Source organism: Pteropus alecto, unplaced genomic scaffold, assembly GCF_000325575.1.
Source record: "Pteropus alecto unplaced genomic scaffold, ASM32557v1 scaffold239, whole genome shotgun sequence".
Taxonomy (NCBI): domain Eukaryota; kingdom Metazoa; phylum Chordata; class Mammalia; order Chiroptera; family Pteropodidae; genus Pteropus; species Pteropus alecto.
The window spans coordinates 10,574,771-10,583,172 of record NW_006494613.1 but is presented as its reverse complement, the minus strand read 5'-3'; the positions used below and the strand labels follow the sequence as shown (position 1 = coordinate 10,583,172).

The 8,402-nt window shown below is 34.8% G+C and overlaps 1 pseudogene; it reads right to left on the bottom strand.

The window, feature by feature from the left end:
• Nucleotides 1-2,820, bottom strand: part of LOC102890952 — a 3,021-nt pseudogene extending 201 nt beyond the window's left edge.
• Between the last annotated feature and the right edge of the window lie 5,582 nt (nucleotides 2,821-8,402).

Genomic DNA, 8,402 nt, shown 5'->3' with positions numbered 1-8,402 from the left:
GCTATAGGAAAATTTTCAGGCATTCCCCCAGGAGAGCCACCTGGGAAAGAGCCATACTGAGCTCCTGATTGTTGTCTGGCTTCTTCCTCCCTCTGGGCTCTCTCATGTTCTTCCCAAGCCTTCTTAACCCTTTCCATCTCTTTCTTTAATCTCTCGCTCTTCATATTTCTGCTCATACTTTCTTCAATGTTCATCAATTTTCTGACCCTTGGTTGAACTTCTTTCAGTATTGCACTAGCATCTTCACCACAATCCAATTTACATGCAAAGGCAAGATCACAGGCTGCTTCTTCCCAATGGTCCAGAAGCTTATGTGCTTTTCCTCTCCAGTAGTAGGGCTAAAACTGAGTCAGGATTATTTCAAAAGTTCTGTCCAGTCTTGGATGGCAGCATTTAGCTTCTGTAATTTGATGAAGACAGTGGATCTTTTGGCACACAGAATGGCCAAACAAGGATTCAGCTTGATGGCATCTGTGAACAAGTCAATGGCTTTCTGTAGATCACCATCATTTAGGGGATCAATGGCAGCCGCTTTTCTTTTTTTTTTTTTTTTCATTTGCCTGATCCAGCATCTCCTCAGTTATCTATATATTTTCATCTCTCATTTCTTGAGGGGCATCAGTGTCTGGTTCAATCACACTTTCATTGTCGATTTCTAGATCACTTTCCTTACTTGACAGTTCCTCTGTCTTTATGTTTTCCTCTGCCTTCTTACTATTTGTTTTTTCTTCCTTGATATTTTCTTCTAATTTAGTTTTATGAATAGCAGGTGCTATTTTACCCGCCATGCTCTCCACCCACTCCTTCAGGAATCACATTTCCTTGGTGTACACTCCGTTGCTGCTTACACATTTTCGTAAAGGCCCAAATTTTGCTCACTTTGCGGGTAATCTATGCTCTGGAAGCAGCGAGCCCTGCTGAGGCTGTGGCCAGATTCCAGGCCCAAGTATAAGCACGGCGTGACTGCTTAGAAGAGGGTGCTGCCATGAGGCAGAACAGACTAGAACCTCCTGGCTGCTGGCTCCTCTCACCAATCAATTAATTTGTTTTTATTATGTGACATTGGTTAACAAACTCCAATAAGATTCAAGTGCACAATTCAACAGTAAGTCATATATATTTTGTATTATATGTTCATTGCCCATAGTTATATTCCTGTCACCACATATTTGACTCCTTTTACCCCATTTACCTCCTCTCTCTCCTCTCCCCTCTGGTAATCACTAGTCTATTGTCCATGACCATGAGTCTCTGTTTGTCACGTTGTTGCTTTTAGTATTATATCCCACATAATACTATTTTTAAAGTTCAATTCTTAATGAGATGAATGTATTTCTTTAGTATATCAGATCATCTATGCATAGGTTAATTTTAATTATGATAGAATGATACGGAATTCTATTTTTATGTTTCATTGTTATAGATTAAAACACTAGGAGCATTTTATTTTATTAAAATGTAGGTGAGAATTGGGGGAGCTTTTAATATGACACTAATTCCTTCAGAATTATATGACAAAGTCACATCATGACCAATATGAAAAATAACTTTCAATTATTTTTTGGCTAATGATAGATTTAAGTTTTATTTTAACTTTGTTAAAATTAAAGGATTAAAAATGAAATAAGTTTTAAAATATTTTAAATTCCAATCATTTAAATTATTCACTTTCTCAGTTTTGGTAAAAAAAAAAAAAAAAAAAAAAAAGCTTTATTTAGACTCATCAAGTGAATATTAATTTTACCTGTCACCCTTTCATTTACAGGGATGTTTTTAAAGCTTCCATACTCAAATGATTTGTGAAAATTAAAATATTGTTTATTTAAAATATTTTCAATAATATAAAGCTTGATGAAAATACTTTATCTTTTCATATATGTTGGGCTAAACTCAGAAATACAGATTTAACTCTTTAAGTTATGAAAAGTGTTTGTCATATAGCCTAATTTGCAGAAATAATCAACCAAATCAAACTTCTTTTTGCTATTTTCCTCCTTGAAATATATTTGTCAGGGTCTAGTTAGGGAAGATGATCAGGTCACACATTATGTAAAACCACAGCTATATTTCTAGATTTCTACATCTTCAGATTCCTTCTTCTTTTTGTGTGTGTGTGTGTGTGTGTGTACCAGATAACTGTTTTCTTTTTTATCTTGTATCATTAGGAATCAAAAGGACAGGTGAGAGTTTTAACTTCCAATTTAATAGAAACATTCTTATAACCCTTGGTGGGGGGATTACTCCCTTGGTTACCAATAAGACCTCTTAAACCAGCAGAGCTCAGATGCAGGGCCAGACTTCTTAAAACAGCAGAGCCTCTTAAACCAGCAGAGTCCAGATTTGGAGGTCAGAGAATAAGCATTTTACAAGTAGTTTTTAGTTGTAATAGTGATATATACACTCCCAATTCTACTGCTTAGTTCCTGGACTCGTGTATCCTGGCTCTGGAAGAAACAGCATGATATTTTATTGACTAGTTTGGAGTATATTGGACTGAAAACCCAACTCTTAAGGTTATGCTCACATTGAATACAGTACTGAATGCTGAATAGGCTATTGAATAAATCAATGACACAGTTGTTGCTATGGAAAGGTTCCAGTAATATCATTATGCCACTACATGTAATCCTGAAGTCACAAGTTACATAATTTCTAATGAAAAACATTGGTCACTGCTGCTGTCAGAAAAGGCACCCAGCAGTGGTGGTAGCCATGACAGATTTGGTGGAAAAAAAAAACATGTTCTTGAGCTCCTGCTCAACCTACGTACACTCTTGCCACCATGACCACTGTGTCCATGAATTCATAGCTACATGTCATGGGCTAAATTGTGTCCCCCGAAAACATATGTTGAAGTCAGAACCCTTGGTCCCCTCAGGATCATGTTGAAGTCAGAACCCCTGGTACCCTCAGGATCTAACTTTATTTGGAGATAGAACCTAAAAAGAAGTAATTAAGATAAAATGAGGTCAGATAGGTAGACCCTAATCTGATATGACCCCTGTCCTTTTAAAAAAGGATATTTGGATACATACAAACACAGAGATAAGATCCCATAAAGACATAGGGAGAAGACAGCCAAGGTCCTAAAAAGAAACTTCTAGACTCCATCCAAAATTGTGAGAAAATAAATTTCTCTTGTTTAATCCATCCAGTCTATGGCAGTTCTAAATGACTAATATACTATGGGAAGAGGTGACTGATATCTGTAGGTCAAGTTATATTGCATGTTTAATTTTAAAAGCCCTCTTCTCAAGGGAGTTCTTTTGTATGCCATCACATTCTCATACTTATTTTCAGATGTCTATCAGTGTATCAAAACATAGCACAGTAGCAAGTCAATATTTATTTGACATTAAAGGAAAGGCCTTGTTCCATATTTTTAGGGAGCATTATTGTAGTTTTCCCATTCAGGTTTTCCATACCCACTGTATATCGTGGTTATAAAGGTCAATTACACATTTAGTTCATTCCTAGGGAATGGATGATCAACACACCATGGAATCAGACCATTCTAAAATCATTCTGTCCTGTTACTTCTTACAGTACCCCTGACCTTGTTCATATTGTAAAATACTTCTGAGAGAGTCTGTTCCAATGTCAGCATCTCTCATTTTATCACTAACATGTGGAAAAGATACACTACAGTGATTTTTCAGAAATGCTGGCACAATCTTCAACAATATATTTCTCTAGTATATTTCTCTCAAAAAAGTATTTTCTCTAGCCTTTATTCAAATTCCTATGTGATGTTATATATTATATGTAATAAAAATATGAAAATATTTCTAATATCTGAAGTATTTAAACCTTTCTCTATATCACAGAAAGACAAGATCAACTTCACAAACACTAATTACACAGGGACATGCACTTAGAAGGCCCCCACCATTGGCTTGATGTTCTGCTGCTCAATAGACAACATACATAAGCAAAGGAGATGTGTGCAATATTTGTATTCTCTGTCCTTTGCCTCTCCATTTACATATAGCACTTGTGATACCCCATGAGCACAGAATTCCAGGAGACCCACAAATCATGGGATTTGACAATACACAAAGCAAGTACAATGTAAACTTGTTCAATCTACGATAAAATAAGCAGGGATGTTGACAGTCCTGAGAGGCCATGCTTTCTGTTCAAACTAGAGCTCAATTCAAATGCTGAAAGAAGACAATGGAGTTCTTATTTGTGTTACATTTTGTGTTTGCCAACCACTCCCACTGAAAAAGATGTCATAAAATAATAGAGAAATATAGCACCATTCAGTCATTTCTCACTCATCAGTAATCCACAGGTAGAGAGAGTTAATATAGTGTACAAGTATTAATAAATAAAATAAAAGCAGTGAATTAGTCGTGTAGTATTTGTACTGTTCTGGGAAAATGCAATACATATGCATGATGAGCTGTGAAATACAAATATCAATGATTCTGCATGAGTTCAATGTTTTTAAATTTGCATTTAAGACTGGTATTCACAATATAAAAGTGAGCTGTAAAATCCATGTTAATAATTTGAAATTTCAAATAGCAAATAAAAATTAAAAACAAACAAACAAACAAAACAACAACAACAACAACACTGTAAGTCAAGGGAGATCTCACAGAGAAAGGAAAAAAAAACAAAAGTCTATACCTTTAAAAGGAAAGTTTTCCTACTTTTTGAACCAGGGGATCTCACATTTTCATTTTGCCATGGGTCTGACAAATTATGTCGCAGGCTCTGCAGCAACAATTTCTGAGATCTCAAACTCAACAGACCACTACTGAGATCATGTTTTAGTAAACCAACATACAAATGATTAGAAACCACTCAAATAGTTGCAAAATTCATGTGAAAAGGTTTAGAGAATGACACTGCAAATTGTTACTTTGACATAGAATTATTTTGAGCTGAAGACAATTAAGGAAAAAGCAGACACAGGATAAGCTCTCTGCCTTCCCCTTACCTCTCTGAAAGAAGAACATAAAGTCCCCTTGTGAAGATGCCCCTCCCCCATTTCCTGTACTTGGACAGAGATAATGATCTTATCACCAGATATGATATGGCTCTGAGAAAGAATCTACACAAATAAACCTTACTAACTAGCCCTTAACTTTCATTAGTTTTCCCATATATTTACCTTCTCATGACTTGCTGTCCCTAAAAGCCTAAAACCCTTTTCCTTTGTCTTGTTATTTCTATGAATTTATTATTCTTTGCTAAGATACTATATAGGTTCAAATTCTAACCACCTTTTTGAGTTACTCATCACAGAAGTCCTCTCCCCTGTTCTGATGTGCACCACATGGAATAATAAACTATGTTTATTTTGTTAATCTGTCTTTTAACATTCAAATTTTCAGGGCCTCAGCTGGAGAATCTTGGAAGGTAAAGAGACATAGTAAATACTCTCCTATACATGTGAGCAAGATTAACTGCTAAATATATTATATTGATAAATTCTGACTAGTATTATGTTTTCCATATCTGCTATAGAGTTAGTATTTATTCTCACATATATTTCTTAGAATTTTACTAATGATTATATACATACAGGTATCTATATAGAATTATGTAAATATGTGTTTATTATCTATCATCTATCTATCTATCTATCTATCTATCTATCTATCTATCTATCTACCTACCTACTACTTACCTATCTATCTAGTCTTTTGGTGTAATTTTCCTGAATTTGATTTTGTGATCAACAACAATTCAAGAGATGATAAAATCTGATTCTAATTTTAAATCAAGTAGTTTTAATGAAGTCAATATGCCCCATCTCACTGAGAAAGACAAACAAACAAACAAACAAATAAACAAAGCTTTATCAGAAACAAATAAACAAAGCTTTATCAGAAAAGAACTGCTTCACCCAATGTGAATGACATTTGGGAGTTTGGTATACAAGAGTCATTTGGTTCTTCCATATATCACCTTTCCAATTCTAATTAGTCAACTGTGTCTCAGTCAGTCCTTCTATTTCCTTCACAGTTTGGTCTCCACATTCAGGAGACTGGCAGTAAGTTATCACATACTCATGAGTTATTTATCCTGACTATATAAAAGATGTAGGCCTACTACTGCATAATAGAGGCAGGGAAACATAAACTTGACATACAAGTGATCTACTGGAGCTTCTCTTGGAAGCTTGTAAATATAAGTGGGTATACAGCAACCATGGTCTACTAAGTGTATGAGAATCTGTAGAGTAGGTATGGAGATGTGGCATCTAGTTTTCCCTTTAATAAAAGATAGTCTGCCTGGCCTCAGGAAGTATAGTCAGCAGACAGCCTCTGGCTGTCAATTTCTTCAATAGTGTTAACTGTTGCATAAAATCACATCTCCCAAGCTTCCGCTCTTTCAGGAAAAGGCTTTATCTGATACTTGAGTGATGCACAGGTTTATCTGAGGCTTGGCTACTTTTTCTGACAAAGAATAACTCCATAGGTATCCTTTGTCTCAAAGCTCACTCACAGATTGGCCGAGGTTTTATTAGGCCTGTGTGTTTTTCTTCTGCCTAATCTTATTTCCACTTTCTTCTTTGACAAGTGTTGAATCTTGGACCTGGAACTTCTTAACTTCTTTTCTGAAGAACCCAATTTTAACACAGAGTCTCTGATTATTTATTAGTGATGTCTGAGTCACCCCAACAGGCAACTATTAAACTGACAGAATTACTAGCTGAGGATCTAGAATGGGTGGTTTAGGAAGGTAATGAATGTTAATTATGGCCTTGGGATCAACTGTAGATCAACTGTAAAGAAGGTTGCAGATCATTTTACTAATTTTATTTAAGCTGCTTGATTTCTGTTCTACTACTATAAAGAAGGTGTCAGTGGAATTATTTTTATATATATTTCTTCATGGGATTATTAATAAGAAAGAACAATCCAAGTAAGAAAATTTATTGGGTCAACTTGAAAGTATTTAAAATGGTTTCTATTATGAGAGGAGTAATGGGTTATTCACATTACTTAATCATGAAATTTTTGTGGTTTTTAAATATTTACTTTTATTTTATAGCAAATTTATTAAATGTTTTATTATTTACCAATTAATGTAATTTGAATGGTCTAGGAACTAGATTTCTCAAAAGGTGCCCAAAGTAATTTATAACACTACAGAAAAGTAAAAGCATATAAAACACTTGGCAAATTAGCAGAAGTCTTGGTAGCAATATTCTTGTGGACTATTCTTAAATTAGGGAAGCTATTTGTAAATGTATGCTAAAAATATTTTCTAATTGAAAACATGTTTAGAAATAACGAAACATGTGCATTTGTTTCTGAAAAGAAAATGCATTTAGTAATTTCCTAGTGTAACACATGCTTCAGAGAAAACATCGATTACCTTTCAAGGTTCTTACACTTCAAATTGAATGACCTTTAGCCTGGGAACTTGAAATGATCACTCTTTTGAGCAGTCTGCCCATTGATATCATGCTCTCCCACTTGGAGGCATATTAACCAGGATGATTCATCCATTTATTCTGTTACTATTTATGCATGCATATATTCAATTTGTCAATTGCATTCTTACAACTATGACCTGAGCAATGCAGTAAATGTAGAAATAATTTGGTGAACAAAACAAACAAAATACAATTATTGTGTTTTTGCTCTAATTAAAGTATTTTTATTTTTTATTTTGTGGGTTTGTTTTTATTTTATTAATTAAAAAAAATGCTTAAGTATGTGATTTCCAAAAAAAAAAAAAAAAAAAAGAAAAGAAATTTATCTAGTATCTTAATGGGAAAATTTTGTAAAAGGGTCTGCTCTTCTTCAACCCTTGCCAAACATTCAATTCCAAGACTGGTCTTACCACTAAATATCGTGAAATTATTTTACACTATAAATACCCAAGAGAATCACAATGGAAAATAATGAGTGGCAGGGAAAGTGCCTTTGTATATCTAGTATGCAGCCAGGGCAGTAAATCCAGACACAAATGTTGCCTGGTGGGAAGAAAGATAACCCAAAGATAAAGATGGAAAGGAAGGGTGTGGCAGACAGACTTTAAGATGATCCCATGATCTCTACTTCTTGGTGTTAATTTTCTTGTATAATCACTAACTCTTCCATGCCATTTGTGACCTTGAGTTTGTGCAGGACTATGACTTACCTCTAATCGGTAGTATAGCAAAAGCGATGGGCTCTCACCTTTATAATTAAGTTTATTTACATAAAATTTTGTCTGCTAGCAGACTATTTTGGGCTCCCCTCTCTCTCTTTGTTGGCAAGAAGCAAGCTGCCATGAATCTTACAATAACAATGTACTGAATGTTGCCAACAGCTACAGGAGTGGCAAAGCAGCTTTCTCAGTCAGCCCTCCAGATGAGAAGCCAGATTTTGCCAACATATAGATGCAGCCATATGAGACCCTCTGCAGAGAATAGAGCTAAGCCATGTCTA